This window comes from Ranitomeya imitator, chromosome 4, assembly GCF_032444005.1.
Source record: "Ranitomeya imitator isolate aRanImi1 chromosome 4, aRanImi1.pri, whole genome shotgun sequence".
In the NCBI taxonomy this organism is placed as follows: domain Eukaryota; kingdom Metazoa; phylum Chordata; class Amphibia; order Anura; family Dendrobatidae; genus Ranitomeya; species Ranitomeya imitator.
Window position 1 is genome coordinate 151,908,385 of NC_091285.1, and position 16,552 is coordinate 151,924,936.

The window sequence follows — 16,552 nt, forward strand, 5'->3', positions numbered from 1 at the left end:
TCCTTCTGACATCCCAGAGTTCTTGTCGGACTTTCAGGATGTATTTGAAGAGTCCAAGTCTGATGCCCTACCTCCGCATAGGAATTGTGATTGTGCTATCGATTTGATTCCTGGTGGTAAATTCCCTAAGGGTCGTTTATTTAATTTGTCCGTACCTGAACACACCGCTATGCGCAGTTATGTGAAGGAGTCCCTGGAGAAGGGACATATTCGCCCATCGTCGTCACCATTGGGAGCGGGGTTCTTTTTTGTAGCCAAGAAGGATGGTTCGCTAAGACCGTGTATTGATTACCGCCTTCTTAATAAGATCACTGTTAAGTTTCAGTATCCCTTGCCATTGATTTCTGACTTGTTTGCTCGGATTAAGGGGGCTAGTTGGTTTACTAAGATTGATCTTCGTGGTGCGTATAATCTGGTGAGAATCAGGCAGGGAGATGAATGGAAAACGGCATTTAATACGCCCGAGGGTCATTTTGAGTATCTGGTGATGCCGTTCGGACTTGCCAATGCTCCATCTGTTTTTCAGTCTTTTATGCATGACATTTTCCGTGAGTATCTGGATAAATTCTTGATTGTTTACTTGGATGACATTTTGATCTTCTCAGATGATTGGGAGTCTCATGTGAAGCAAGTCAGAATGGTTTTCCAGGTACTGCGTGCTAATTCCTTGTTCGTGAAGGGATCAAAGTGTCTCTTCGGTGTGCAGAAAGTTTCATTTTTGGGGTTCATCTTTTCCCCTTCTACTATCGAGATGGATCCGGTTAAGGTTCAGGCCATCCAGGATTGGACTCAGCCGACATCTCTAAAAAGTCTGCAGAAATTCCTGGGCTTTGCTAATTTTTATCGTCGCTTCATCTGTAATTTTTCTAGCATTGCCAGACCATTGACCGATTTGACCAAGAAGGGTGCTGATTTGGTTAATTGGTCTTCTGCTGCCGTGGAAGCTTTTCAGGAGTTGAAGCGTCGTTTTTGCTGTGCCCCTGTGTTGTGTCAACCTGATGTTTCTCTTCCGTTCCAGGTCGAGGTTGATGCTTCTGAGATTGGTGCAGGGGCGGTTTTGTCACAGAGAGGTTCTGGTTGCTCAGTGTTCAAACCATGTGCTTTCTTTTCCAGGAAATTTTCTGCTGCTGAGCGTAATTATGATGTGGGCAACCGAGAGTTGCTGGCCATGAAGTGGGCATTCGAGGAGTGGCGTCATTGGCTTGAGGGTGCTAAGCATCGCGTGGTGGTATTGACTGATCATAAGAACTTGACTTATCTCGAGTCTGCCAAGCGCTTGAATCCTAGACAGGCCCGTTGGTCGTTATTTTTTGCTCGTTTTGATTTTGTGATTTCATACCTTCCGGGCTCTAAAAATGTGAAGGCGGATGCTCTGTCTAGGAGTTTTGTGCCCGACTCTCCGGGGTTATCTGAGCCGGCGAGTATCCTCAGGGAAGGAGTGATTGTGTCTGCCATCTCCCCTGATTTGCGGAGAGTGTTGCAGAAATTTCAGGCTAATAAACCTGATCGTTGTCCGGCCGAGAAACTGTTCGTCCCTGATAGGTGGACTAGTAAAGTTATCTCTGAACTTCATTGTTCGGTGCTGGCCGGTCATCCAGGAATCTTTGGTACCAGGGAGTTGGTTGCTAGATCCTTCTGGTGGCCATCTCTGTCACGGGATGTGCGTGCTTTTGTGCAGTCCTGTGGAATTTGTGCTAGGGCTAAGCCCTGCTGTTCACGTGCCAGTGGGTTGCTTTTGCCCTTGCCGGTCCCGAAGAGGCCTTGGACACATATTTCGATGGATTTCATTTCTGACCTTCCCGTTTCTCAGAAAATGTCGGTCATTTGGGTGGTCTGTGATCGCTTTTCTAAAATGGTCCATCTGGTGCCCTTGGTTAAATTGCCTTCCTCCTCTGATTTGGTGCCTTTGTTCTTCCAGCATGTGGTTCGTTTACATGGCATTCCTGAGAATATTGTTTCTGACAGAGGTTCCCAGTTTGTCTCGAGGTTCTGGCGAGCCTTTTGTGGTAGGATGGGCATTGACCTGTCTTTCTCCTCGGCCTTCCATCCTCAGACTAATGGCCAGACCGAACGAACCAATCAGACCTTGGAAACATATCTGAGATGTTTTGTTTCCGCTGACCAGGATGATTGGGTGTCATTTTTGCCGTTGGCTGAGTTCGCCCTTAATAATCGGGCCAGCTCGGCTACCTTGGTCTCTCCATTTTTCTGCAATTCTGGGTTCCATCCTCGTTTCTCTTCAGGACAGGTTGAGTCTTCGGACTGTCCTGGTGTGGATTCTGTGGTGGACAGGTTGCAGCAGATCTGGACTCAGGTAGTGGACAATTTGACCTTGTCCCAGGAGAAGGCTCAGCTTTTCGCTAATCGCAGACGCCGTGTGGGACCCCGACTTCGTGTTGGGGATTTGGTTTGGTTATCTTCTCGTCATATTCCTATGAAGGTTTCCTCTCCTAAATTTAAACCTCGTTTTATTGGTCCGTATAGGATTTCTGAGATTCTCAATCCGGTGTCTTTTCGTCTGACCCTCCCAGACTCCTTTTCCATACATAATGTATTCCATAGGTCGTTGTTGAGGAGATACGTGGCACCTATGGTTCCATCTGTGGAGCCTCCTGCCCCTGTTTTGGTGGAGGGGGAATTGGAGTATATTGTGGAGAAGATTTTGGATTCTCGTGTCTCTAGACGGAAACTCCAGTATCTGGTCAAATGGAAGGGTTATGCTCAGGAAGATAATTCCTGGGTTTTTGCCTCTGATGTCCATGCCCCAGATCTTGTTCGTGCCTTTCATGTGGCTCATCCTGGTCGGCCTGGGGGTTCTGGTGAGGGTTCGGTGACCCCTCCTCAAGGGGGGGGTACTGTTGTGAATTCTGTGGCTGAGTTCACTTCTGTGGTCACAAGTGGTATTGCAGTCTCTGGGCTTCCTCCCTCAGGTGTTTTGGTGAGCTCGTTGGCTGCCTTGCTATTTAGCTCCACCTGAGTCTGTCTTCCTTGCTCCTTGTCAATGTTCCAGTGTTGGATCTGAGCTACTGCATCTTTCCTTGGGCCTGCTGCTCTGCTAGATAAGTGCTTCTAGTTTGTTTTCTGTTTTTTTCTGTCCAGCTTGCTATTGTCTTTTGCTGGAAGCTCTGAGAAGCAGAGGGGTGCACCGCCGTGCTGTTAGTTCGGCACGGTGGGTCTTTTTTGCCCCTTTGCGTGGTTTTCGTTTTAGGGTTTTTTGTAGACTGCATAGTTCTCTTTGCTATCCTCGCTCTGTCTAGAATATCGGGCCTCACTTTGCTGAATCTATTTCATTCCTACGTTTGTCTTTTCATCTTGCTAACAGTCATTATATGTGGGGGGCTGCCTATTCCTTTGGGGTATTTCTCTGAGGTAAGTCAGGCTTGTATTTCTATCTTCAGGCTAGTCAGCTCCTCAGGCAGTGCCGAGTTGCATAGGTAGTTGTTAGGCGCAATCCACTGCTGCTTATAGTTGTGTGAGGATAGATCAGGTACTGCAGTCTACAGAGATTCCACGTCTCAGAGCTCGTCCTATTGTTTTTGGTTATTGCCAGATCTCTGTATGTGCGCTGATTACTGCACGCTGTGTTGCCTGATTGCCAGCCATAACATACTGCGTGGCTGTGCTATATACTGCGTGGCTGTGCTATATACTGCGTGGGCTGTGTTATATACTACATGGCTGTGTTATATGCGATCATGAATCGTTGTATGTGTTAAAGGGGGGGCCCACTGAGACTCTTTCGCCCGGGGCCCTCAAAAACCTGGAGCCGGCCCTGATTGTATGAAGCACATGACCGCGTATGCCGAGTACGGTCTTTTCCTACGTATGTAACCTAACCACCAAAAACTGCCCACCGACCCAACCTTTTCCTTAAATAAAAACATAACCAATTATTCTTTTGGATATTTTGGCCACAGCGGCCAACTTTTATTAACAAAATTAACATAAACATAAATACAACAGTATAAATTCGAGGGGAGGGTTCTTGGAGCTAAAAAGATCTGGCAAAACCCCACAATAGAAGATCGACCACCATATTACCCTCAGCCGTGAAAACCAGCTCGAGGGCACCGTACATCCCGTTCAGGGAAGAGAAAAAAACACCAACAGCTCCCAGGGTAAAACCCCGTCCAGAGCCTATACCAAAATGCCAGATCCAACCCCACCACATTTTAAATTGCCTGTAATTATGCTCCAATTCCTTCCCCCAACCAATCAGCGTCAACTCCAAGAACCCCCACCCCCCCACTGCCACTGTGACAATAAATGAATAAAATGCAAATAATGACCAAACACCCGCATACAAAGTGTAAACCCAAAAATGTCTTTTTTTTTTTTTTTATATATATATATATATATATAACTTCCCTCGCCATATCAATATATAAACTCTGCCCCACAATTCCCCCCCCCCCCTCATTAAAAAACCCCCAAGCACAAGCCAACAAGGGAGGGTGGGTGGGTCTTCCTTCTCCTGAATTAAGGTAGGGAATGGCGGTTTTCCCGCACTTTCCCTACTACCTCCCCCTTCTAAACCCCTCCCCCCCTTTCCATTCTCCTATCCCCAGCCGCAGCATTATTTAAAAAGACCGCCCGGCTCAAAGCAGTCATGGGGGGCCTCCTCCCAGCTGCGCTTTGTTCCAGCCCCCATCTTGACCGCGTATGCCGAGTACGGTCTTTTCCTACGTATGTAACCTAACCACCAAAAACTGCCCACCGACCCAACCTTTTCCTTAAATAAAAACATAACCAATTATTCTTTTGGATATTTTGGCCACAGCGGCCAACTTTTATTAACAAAATTAACATAAACATAAATACAACAGTATAAATTCGAGGGGAGGGTTCTTGGAGCTAAAAAGATCTGGCAAAACCCCACAATAGAAGATCGACCACCATATTACCCTCAGCCGTGAAAACCAGCTCGAGGGCACCGTACATCCCGTTCAGGGAAGAGAAAAAACCACCAACAGCTCCCAGGGTAAAACCCCGTCCAGAGCCCATACCAAAATGCCAGATCCAACCCCACCACATTTTAAATTGCCTGTAATTATGCTCCAATTCCTTCCCCCAACCAATCAGCGTCAACTCCAAGAACCCCCACCCCCCCACCACACACGAACAGCCCTGACCACCTCAGGCTCGTGAGTGCCCCAACGCCACCAATGCCCGTTCAACTCCTTCTTGCAATGCTAAAGTCCACAAATCAATCCCAATCACGTTTAAGTGGACTCCGTACTCCAACCAGTAGTTACCAAGCCCTGACTCCAATTCAAAATGTCTAACACTAATCCCCCCGTTCCTGGAAACAAAACCCGCTATTGCCCTATTCAACTTGACCCTAGCCCTATTAATACCCTTCAAAGATCTAGCCCCCCTCCACCGTTTCCTAGGCACAATATCTGACCACACAATCAACACCCCAGGAAATGATACCTGCAACCTCAACAAATCGAACCGTATGTCCCTAATCAACTCCCTGACAGGCCGCACACCCAAGTCGTTCCCCCCCAAATGCACAATTAAAATGTCAGGTTGTCTATCTAACCGAACCGCCTTAGAAAATTCAGAAAGGGCCCTGCTCCACACCATCCCCCTATATCCCAACCACCGAATGACAACTTGACGCCTACTAAAGCCCAGTTGCCTACCGTCCGGCCTGACCTCGGCCCGCAGCGCCCCCCAATGAACGAATGAATGTCCGAAGATCCAGGCTAAGTAAGGGGACACACCTGCAACAAGATGCATGAAGAATAAACACTGGGGTCAAATACAAAATCATAATCACACCACTAAATTAATGACGGACGTAACTTAAGTAACGATTGGAAGTCCACCTGCCAATTCTACAAATGTCTTCCGCGCCCAAACCCAAACTATCAGCTTCTGATGCCGCCCCGATACGAAATGAATGCGACCCAAACAAATCCGGAGAAAGGCCCAACTCCCGCAAGCCCCTTCTTAACACCGCAATGAACTGAAAGCGTGACAAAAAGGACCCCTCTGCGTGACACAACAAAGGGCCAGATCTGCCTGACCATAACTGCCAGTATGCTTCCAGACAACCTCTAGGGCACATCAGAGACCCGTTAACCCTCCCCAGCACCACACGTTTTCCTCTCCCAATTTGGTCAGTCTTTGAACGCCGAATCCAAAAAACGATACCCCCGTCCAGACTTCCACATCCTCCGCCAACAAACCCCCTGCTCTAACTCTGGAACTCGACACCAGCTCCCCAACGCGCAATGCCCCAAAAAATGCTAATGAAAAAGCGAGACGAAATAACGCCAACTCAAAACTCGAACCACAAATAATCTCCAAAACTCCGCCCAACCGTTCCAAAAGGCTAAACGAAATGGGGCGGTGACGGTCAATCGACTGATTGCCTCTCCTAAAACCCCTAAGTGCTTGTCTGACCAAAAAATGCTTTGTCGTGTCCACCAACCCCTGCAACTTAAAAGCAAAAGCCAATCCAGCAACAAATGTATTTACCTTCGAAATCGACCAACCTTCCTCGGCCGCCTTACCGATCAAGAATAACACCGCCAACATCCTATCTTCGTCAGACACCAACTGGCCACACACCGACACCCAACTTTGCCATACCCTCCAAGAGGCTTCGTATGATGCCCAGGTTTGACTCGTAACAGACTCCCGAATCAACCGGCCCGCTCGTCCATAATCACGCTCCAAAGATGCAAAGGGCATTCCTCTCCTGAGATCTCCGCGTCCGGCGCCAATTCCCGAAAACGGTCCCACTGGAAGCGAGACAATGCATCGGCTATTGAGTTCTGCACACCCGGCACATGCACAGCCGAAATACAAGCTTTCAGCTCCAAGCACCGGAAAACCAACTCTCTCACCAACTTAATCACCGGGGGGGGTGAGGCCGATAAACTGTTCATCACCGACACGATGCTCATGTTGTCGCAATGAAAACGAATCCTCCTGTTCCCCCCAAATGGAAACCGCCACCACGATAGGAAACAATTCCAGCAAAACCAGGTTTTTTGTAAGGCCCAACTCCCTCCACTGGCCCGGCCACCGTCCGGCACACCAACGACCACCGCAATAGGCCCCGTAACCAGCCGAACCAGCTGCATCCGTATAAATCTCGCAATCAAAGTTTGTTAAGACCTCCTGCTGAATCAATGACCGCCCGTTGTAATTGCACAAGAAACGTTGCCACACTAGCAAGTCGTCTTTGTGTTCCTTGCTCAGGCGAACAAAATGATGTGGCTCTTTTACACCTGCTGTTGCGACCGACAACCTGCGACATAATATCCTGCCCATGGGTATGATCCGACATGCAAAATTCAATCTACCCAAGAGAGACTGCAACTCTTTCAAAGTCAGCTTCCTCCTCCTTCTAGCTCTATCAACCTCCTGCTGCAGCATGGCCAACTTATCCTCCGGCAACCGACACTCCATTCTCTCAGAGTCAATTAAAATTCCCAAAAAACTCAACACCGTAGTGGGACCTTCCGTCTTATCCGCCGCTAATGGAACTCCAAAAAGCTCTGCTACCCAAAACATAGCCGTTAACGTATTACGACACACTGCGGAATCAGGCGGCCCAATAAACAAAAAATCATCCAAATAATGGATAACCGACTGAACTCCCGCCACGTCCCTAACCACCCACTCCAGAAAAGTACTAAATGTCTCAAACAATGAACAAGAAATGGCGCAACCCATTGGCAAACATCTGTCCAAATAGTAACCACCATTCCAAAAGCAACCTAACAACGGAACACTGTCCGGATGCACCGGAAGCAAACGGAAGGCCGATTCAATATCCGTCTTTGCCAACAGCGCCCCCGGGCCATGCCTTCTCACCCACTGCACCGCTGCATCGAATGATGTATACTCAACAGAGCACAGCTCTTGGACGATGCCATCATTTACCGACCGACCCTTTGGATACGACAAATGTTGAATCAACCGAAACTTATTCGGCTCTTTCTTAGGCACCACCCCCAAAGGGGAAACCACCATACCCTCAGTCGGCGGGTTCAAAAACGGCCCAGACATCCTTCCCAACTCCACTTCTTTCTTGAGTTTAACATCAACCACTTCAGCATGCAACATTGCCGACCGCAAATTCTTAATCGAAAAAGGAACCTCGTGACTCGGGGGAGGAATCCTAAAACCATCCTATTTAGAAAGGGGGCCATCTCGTGAAGCCTCACCGGGCTCTCCCCCTTGACCGGCACCCACAACTGGCTTTCCTTTTCCCTTCCTGAAACACTTTGAAGCCCCGTGTGAACTTCCATTACAGTGGGAACACACATGCTTAAATTTACAGGTGTTACCGTATTTACACTGCCCGTCATTAAACTGCCAGCAGGTTCCAGACTTCTCCTTTGCTCCCTGTGCACCCTGACTACTGCTTCCGTGTCCTGCCTGCTGGCTGCCACCACCCCCGGACCCATGAAAGGACTGCCCATGTCTAGCTGGGGCCATAACCTTCAGCCAAAGGCCTATATCCTTCTGGTCCCACCTAATTTCCGGCCTCACCGCCTTTCTCTGCCTAAACTGCTCATCATACCGCAGCCACGTCTGACCGCCGTATGTACGATGCGCCTCCCCAATCGAGTCTAGATAGCAAAACAAACTCGAGCAATTCTCGGGCGCCTTCTCCCCCACTACGCTCGCCAATATTGCGAATGCCTGTAACCAATTCACAAATGTCTGCGGAATTAACCGCCACCTCCGCTTTTCTTCCTCCTCCTTTTTGCTATCGTCTTTTTTCCCTTTATCCAAGTTAAACTTCTCCAACGGAAGCAAGGAAAAAATTTCCACATACTCGTCTCTCCAAATCTTCTCCTTCACCTCCTTTTTTAAATGCGCTCCCAACGGCCCTTCAAAGCACACATAAACTTCCCCTTTCGCTCTGTCATCTAATTTTACCGTATCGCCTTTCTCCTTCTCTGTCTGAACCGAAACCGATACACCTGCCGATGCCACCTCCAATACCCAACTAGGGCTTACCAACCCACTTCCCGACGGGGGTACCACCCCTCACCCAGTCAACCACGCCTCCACCGGCGATGCGGCAACCCCAGTTGCCGACCCCCCCCTCCAATCTACGCAAAATTTGCGACATACCCTGCAATAAATCCTGCATACCTGGCACCTCTGCCACAATCGGCCCACTCCTCTGCCGTTCCTCACACACCGCCACCCGACCTCCCCTAGCTTCCTGCAACCCGGCCCCTGCGGGCGACAAACCAGACATAGACTCATACTCACAACGATGCATGGGTGCTGTGTCCCCGCCAGCCGGACCTCCGGATCCCTGTCGCTCCAACCTCCCTTGACGATCACCGCTGGACTCCGACACCTCCTCACCGCGTCGATGCCCTGGGCCCGCGCCCCTGGCCTCCTCGTCACCAGGGGGGACCCGAGCGTGTTGGAACTGCTGCGCCGCTAGCCCTCTCTGCCCCAGGCCCGCGCCCCTGGCCTCCTCGTCACCAGGGGGGACCCGAGCGTGCTGTAGCTGCTGTACCGACCCACTCCTCCATCCGTGGTCAATCTCCCCCGCCACCTCACCGTCCGATGGGTAACGGGTAAATGCTGCTCTGTGCTCCGGAGACCTCCTGGGCGACCTCGACCGATCCCCGTGTTCCAACCCGGGCGAGCCCGCCCGGTTGTGTAACATTCTTCGCTCCCGGGCAGGCAGCTCGACACTGCTGCCTGCATCTCTCCCTCCGCTGCGCCGTTCCGTACAAGCGGGACGTATAAGATCTCCCGATCTGACCGTCCGCCGCCTGTGTACTCCTCGTGGTCATCCCAGCAGGCACCCTGGGAGGTGATGGGCTGTGGGTGCCTGCCGCCGGTAAAGGGTCCGGATTCCTGGCTGCTGCTGCTCTTCCTGGCCGTGCTGCTCCTCCTAGCCATGCTGCTCCTCCTGGCTGTGCAGCTCTTCCTGGCTGTGCTGCTCCTCCTGGCAGCGTTGCTCTTCCTCTTCCTGCCGCTGCGCGCCCCCTGGGCGCTGTGGATCTGCTGGGGGCAAGGGGAGCGGCGGCCGCTCTCCCTCTGGACACCGGCACAGCAGGAGAAGCCGGTGGAGCGGCGGCCGCGCGTCCCCTGGGAGCAGGAGACCTGACAGGAGCTGGGGAAGCTGCGGCTGCGCTCTGCCTGGATCGCGCAGGCTGCACTTCCGGTCCGGCGCTCCCGGCAGCAGCGGCGGTGTCCTGGGCCCGACTCCCGGCGCCTGCAGGCCGGGTACTTGGATTCCTGCCGGAGCGGGAGCGACCGGAGGGGGCAGCGCCGCCGGACTCACCGCCCACAGGGTCCCTGGAGGGGCTCCGGAGCCTGCGCCTGCCACGCGCCGGGACTTCGGGAGATAGTCTCTCTGGGGGCCTGGTCCTCCTGCCCCGTGAGCTCTGCCCGGATCCTCCTGCAGCACCGATGATGGAGGCCAGCTGGGCCTCAAGCCAGCCCCCTCTCCTGGACCTGGCCATCTCTCTCAGCTGGGACATCTTGGACTCCGCCGACACCATCCTGCACGTCTTCCTTCTCCTGAATTAAGGTAGGGAATGGCGGTTTTCCCGCACTTTCCCTACTACCTCCCCCTTCTAAACCCCCCCCCCCTCCCCCCCTTTCCATTCTCCTATCCCCAGCCGCAGCATTATTTAAAAAGACCGCCCGGCTCAAAGCAGTCATGGGGGGCCTCCTCCCAGCTGCGCTTTGTTCCAGCCCCCATCTTGACCGCGTATGCCGAGTACGGTCTTTTCCTACGTATGTAACCTAACCACCAAAAACTGCCCACCGACCCAACCTTTTCCTTAAATAAAAACATAACCAATTATTCTTTTGGATATTTTGGCCACAGCGGCCAACTTTTATTAACAAAATTAACATAAACATAAATACAACAGTATAAATTCGAGGGGAGGGTTCTTGGAGCTAAAAAGATCTGGCAAAACCCCACAATAGAAGATCGACCACCATATTACCCTCAGCCGTGAAAACCAGCTCGAGGGCACCGTACATCCCGTTCAGGGAAGAGAAAAAAACACCAACAGCTCCCAGGGTAAAACCCCGTCCAGAGCCTATACCAAAATGCCAGATCCAACCCCACCACATTTTAAATTGCCTGTAATTATGCTCCAATTCCTTCCCCCAACCAATCAGCGTCAACTCCAAGAACCCCCACCCCCCCACTGCCACTGTGACAATAAATGAATAAAATGCAAATAATGACCAAACACCCGCATACAAAGTGTAAACCCAAAAATGTCTTTTTTTTTTTTTTTATATATATATATATATATAACTTCCCTCGCCATATCAATATATAAACTCTGCCCCACAATTCCCCCCCCCCCCCCTCATTAAAAAACCCCCAAGCACAAGCCAACAAGGGAGGGTGGGTGGGTCTTCCTTCTCCTGAATTAAGGTAGGGAATGGCGGTTTTCCCGCACTTTCCCTACTACCTCCCCCTTCTAAACCCCTCCCCCCCTTTCCATTCTCCTATCCCCAGCCGCAGCATTATTTAAAAAGACCGCCCGGCTCAAAGCAGTCATGGGGGGCCTCCTCCCAGCTGCGCTTTGTTCCAGCCCCCATCTTGACCGCGTATGCCGAGTACGGTCTTTTCCTACGTATGTAACCTAACCACCAAAAACTGCCCACCGACCCAACCTTTTCCTTAAATAAAAACATAACCAATTATTCTTTTGGATATTTTGGCCACAGCGGCCAACTTTTATTAACAAAATTAACATAAACATAAATACAACAGTATAAATTCGAGGGGAGGGTTCTTGGAGCTAAAAAGATCTGGCAAAACCCCACAATAGAAGATCGACCACCATATTACCCTCAGCCGTGAAAACCAGCTCGAGGGCACCGTACATCCCGTTCAGGGAAGAGAAAAAACCACCAACAGCTCCCAGGGTAAAACCCCGTCCAGAGCCCATACCAAAATGCCAGATCCAACCCCACCACATTTTAAATTGCCTGTAATTATGCTCCAATTCCTTCCCCCAACCAATCAGCGTCAACTCCAAGAACCCCCACCCCCCCACCACACACGAACAGCCCTGACCACCTCAGGCTCGTGAGTGCCCCAACGCCACCAATGCCCGTTCAACTCCTTCTTGCAATGCTAAAGTCCACAAATCAATCCCAATCACGTTTAAGTGGACTCCGTACTCCAACCAGTAGTTACCAAGCCCTGACTCCAATTCAAAATGTCTAACACTAATCCCCCCGTTCCTGGAAACAAAACCCGCTATTGCCCTATTCAACTTGACCCTAGCCCTATTAATACCCTTCAAAGATCTAGCCCCCCTCCACCGTTTCCTAGGCACAATATCTGACCACACAATCAACACCCCAGGAAATGATACCTGCAACCTCAACAAATCGAACCGTATGTCCCTAATCAACTCCCTGACAGGCCGCACACCCAAGTCGTTCCCCCCCAAATGCACAATTAAAATGTCAGGTTGTCTATCTAACCGAACCGCCTTAGAAAATTCAGAAAGGGCCCTGCTCCACACCATCCCCCTATATCCCAACCACCGAATGACAACTTGACGCCTACTAAAGCCCAGTTGCCTACCGTCCGGCCTGACCTCGGCCCGCAGCGCCCCCCAATGAACGAATGAATGTCCGAAGATCCAGGCTAAGTAAGGGGACACACCTGCAACAAGATGCATGAAGAATAAACACTGGGGTCAAATACAAAATCATAATCACACCACTAAATTAATGACGGACGTAACTTAAGTAACGATTGGAAGTCCACCTGCCAATTCTACAAATGTCTTCCGCGCCCAAACCCAAACTATCAGCTTCTGATGCCGCCCCGATACGAAATGAATGCGACCCAAACAAATCCGGAGAAAGGCCCAACTCCCGCAAGCCCCTTCTTAACACCGCAATGAACTGAAAGCGTGACAAAAAGGACCCCTCTGCGTGACACAACAAAGGGCCAGATCTGCCTGACCATAACTGCCAGTATGCTTCCAGACAACCTCTAGGGCACATCAGAGACCCGTTAACCCTCCCCAGCACCACACGTTTTCCTCTCCCAATTTGGTCAGTCTTTGAACGCCGAATCCAAAAAACGATACCCCCGTCCAGACTTCCACATCCTCCGCCAACAAACCCCCTGCTCTAACTCTGGAACTCGACACCAGCTCCCCAACGCGCAATGCCCCAAAAAATGCTAATGAAAAAGCGAGACGAAATAACGCCAACTCAAAACTCGAACCACAAATAATCTCCAAAACTCCGCCCAACCGTTCCAAAAGGCTAAACGAAATGGGGCGGTGACGGTCAATCGACTGATTGCCTCTCCTAAAACCCCTAAGTGCTTGTCTGACCAAAAAATGCTTTGTCGTGTCCACCAACCCCTGCAACTTAAAAGCAAAAGCCAATCCAGCAACAAATGTATTTACCTTCGAAATCGACCAACCTTCCTCGGCCGCCTTACCGATCAAGAATAACACCGCCAACATCCTATCTTCGTCAGACACCAACTGGCCACACACCGACACCCAACTTTGCCATACCCTCCAAGAGGCTTCGTATGATGCCCAGGTTTGACTCGTAACAGACTCCCGAATCAACCGGCCCGCTCGTCCATAATCACGCTCCAAAGATGCAAAGGGCATTCCTCTCCTGAGATCTCCGCGTCCGGCGCCAATTCCCGAAAACGGTCCCACTGGAAGCGAGACAATGCATCGGCTATTGAGTTCTGCACACCCGGCACATGCACAGCCGAAATACAAGCTTTCAGCTCCAAGCACCGGAAAACCAACTCTCTCACCAACTTAATCACCGGGGGGGGTGAGGCCGATAAACTGTTCATCACCGACACGATGCTCATGTTGTCGCAATGAAAACGAATCCTCCTGTTCCCCCCAAATGGAAACCGCCACCACGATAGGAAACAATTCCAGCAAAACCAGGTTTTTTGTAAGGCCCAACTCCCTCCACTGGCCCGGCCACCGTCCGGCACACCAACGACCACCGCAATAGGCCCCGTAACCAGCCGAACCAGCTGCATCCGTATAAATCTCGCAATCAAAGTTTGTTAAGACCTCCTGCTGAATCAATGACCGCCCGTTGTAATTGCACAAGAAACGTTGCCACACTAGCAAGTCGTCTTTGTGTTCCTTGCTCAGGCGAACAAAATGATGTGGCTCTTTTACACCTGCTGTTGCGACCGACAACCTGCGACATAATATCCTGCCCATGGGTATGATCCGACATGCAAAATTCAATCTACCCAAGAGAGACTGCAACTCTTTCAAAGTCAGCTTCCTCCTCCTTCTAGCTCTATCAACCTCCTGCTGCAGCATGGCCAACTTATCCTCCGGCAACCGACACTCCATTCTCTCAGAGTCAATTAAAATTCCCAAAAAACTCAACACCGTAGTGGGACCTTCCGTCTTATCCGCCGCTAATGGAACTCCAAAAAGCTCTGCTACCCAAAACATAGCCGTTAACGTATTACGACACACTGCGGAATCAGGCGGCCCAATAAACAAAAAATCATCCAAATAATGGATAACCGACTGAACTCCCGCCACGTCCCTAACCACCCACTCCAGAAAAGTACTAAATGTCTCAAACAATGAACAAGAAATGGCGCAACCCATTGGCAAACATCTGTCCAAATAGTAACCACCATTCCAAAAGCAACCTAACAACGGAACACTGTCCGGATGCACCGGAAGCAAACGGAAGGCCGATTCAATATCCGTCTTTGCCAACAGCGCCCCCGGGCCATGCCTTCTCACCCACTGCACCGCTGCATCGAATGATGTATACTCAACAGAGCACAGCTCTTGGACGATGCCATCATTTACCGACCGACCCTTTGGATACGACAAATGTTGAATCAACCGAAACTTATTCGGCTCTTTCTTAGGCACCACCCCCAAAGGGGAAACCACCATACCCTCAGTCGGCGGGTTCAAAAACGGCCCAGACATCCTTCCCAACTCCACTTCTTTCTTGAGTTTAACATCAACCACTTCAGCATGCAACATTGCCGACCGCAAATTCTTAATCGAAAAAGGAACCTCGTGACTCGGGGGAGGAATCCTAAAACCATCCTATTTAGAAAGGGGGCCATCTCGTGAAGCCTCACCGGGCTCTCCCCCTTGACCGGCACCCACAACTGGCTTTCCTTTTCCCTTCCTGAAACACTTTGAAGCCCCGTGTGAACTTCCATTACAGTGGGAACACACATGCTTAAATTTACAGGTGTTACCGTATTTACACTGCCCGTCATTAAACTGCCAGCAGGTTCCAGACTTCTCCTTTGCTCCCTGTGCACCCTGACTACTGCTTCCGTGTCCTGCCTGCTGGCTGCCACCACCCCCGGACCCATGAAAGGACTGCCCATGTCTAGCTGGGGCCATAACCTTCAGCCAAAGGCCTATATCCTTCTGGTCCCACCTAATTTCCGGCCTCACCGCCTTTCTCTGCCTAAACTGCTCATCATACCGCAGCCACGTCTGACCGCCGTATGTACGATGCGCCTCCCCAATCGAGTCTAGATAGCAAAACAAACTCGAGCAATTCTCGGGCGCCTTCTCCCCCACTACGCTCGCCAATATTGCGAATGCCTGTAACCAATTCACAAATGTCTGCGGAATTAACCGCCACCTCCGCTTTTCTTCCTCCTCCTTTTTGCTATCGTCTTTTTTCCCTTTATCCAAGTTAAACTTCTCCAACGGAAGCAAGGAAAAAATTTCCACATACTCGTCTCTCCAAATCTTCTCCTTCACCTCCTTTTTTAAATGCGCTCCCAACGGCCCTTCAAAGCACACATAAACTTCCCCTTTCGCTCTGTCATCTAATTTTACCGTATCGCCTTTCTCCTTCTCTGTCTGAACCGAAACCGATACACCTGCCGATGCCACCTCCAATACCCGACTAGGGCTTACCAACCCACTTCCCGACGGGGGTACCACCCCTCACCCAGTCAACCACGCCTCCACCGGCGATGCGGCAACCCCAGTTGCCGACCCCCCCTCCAATCTACGCAAAATTTGCGACATACCCTGCAATAAATCCTGCATACCTGGCACCTCTGCCACAATCGGCCCACTCCTCTGCCGTTCCTCACACACCGCCACCCGACCTCCCCTAGCTTCCTGCAACCCGGCCCCTGCGGGCGACAAACCAGACATAGACTCATACTCACAACGATGCATGGGTGCTGTGTCCCCGCCAGCCGGACCTCCGGATCCCTGTCGCTCCAACCTCCCTTGACGATCACCGCTGGACTCCGACACCTCCTCACCGCGTCGATGCCCTGGGCCCGCGCCCCTGGCCTCCTCGTCACCAGGGGGGACCCGAGCGTGTTGGAACTGCTGCGCCGCTAGCCCTCTCTGCCCCAGGCCCGCGCCCCTGGCCTCCTCGTCACCAGGGGGGACCCGAGCGTGCTGTAGCTGCTGTACCGACCCACTCCTCCATCCGTGGTCAATCTCCCCCGCCACCTCACCGTCCGATGGGTAACGGGTAAATGCTGCTCTGTGCTCCGGAGACCTCCTGGGCGACCTCGACCGATCCCCGTGTT

At 51.2% G+C, this 16,552-nt stretch overlaps 1 pseudogene; it reads left to right on the forward strand.

Moving 5' to 3' along the window:
• The window catches only part of LOC138674465 (zinc finger MYM-type protein 1-like), a 60,771-nt pseudogene extending 50,660 nt beyond the window's left edge, over positions 1-10,111 (forward strand).
• The last annotated feature ends 6,441 nt before the right edge of the window (positions 10,112-16,552 follow it).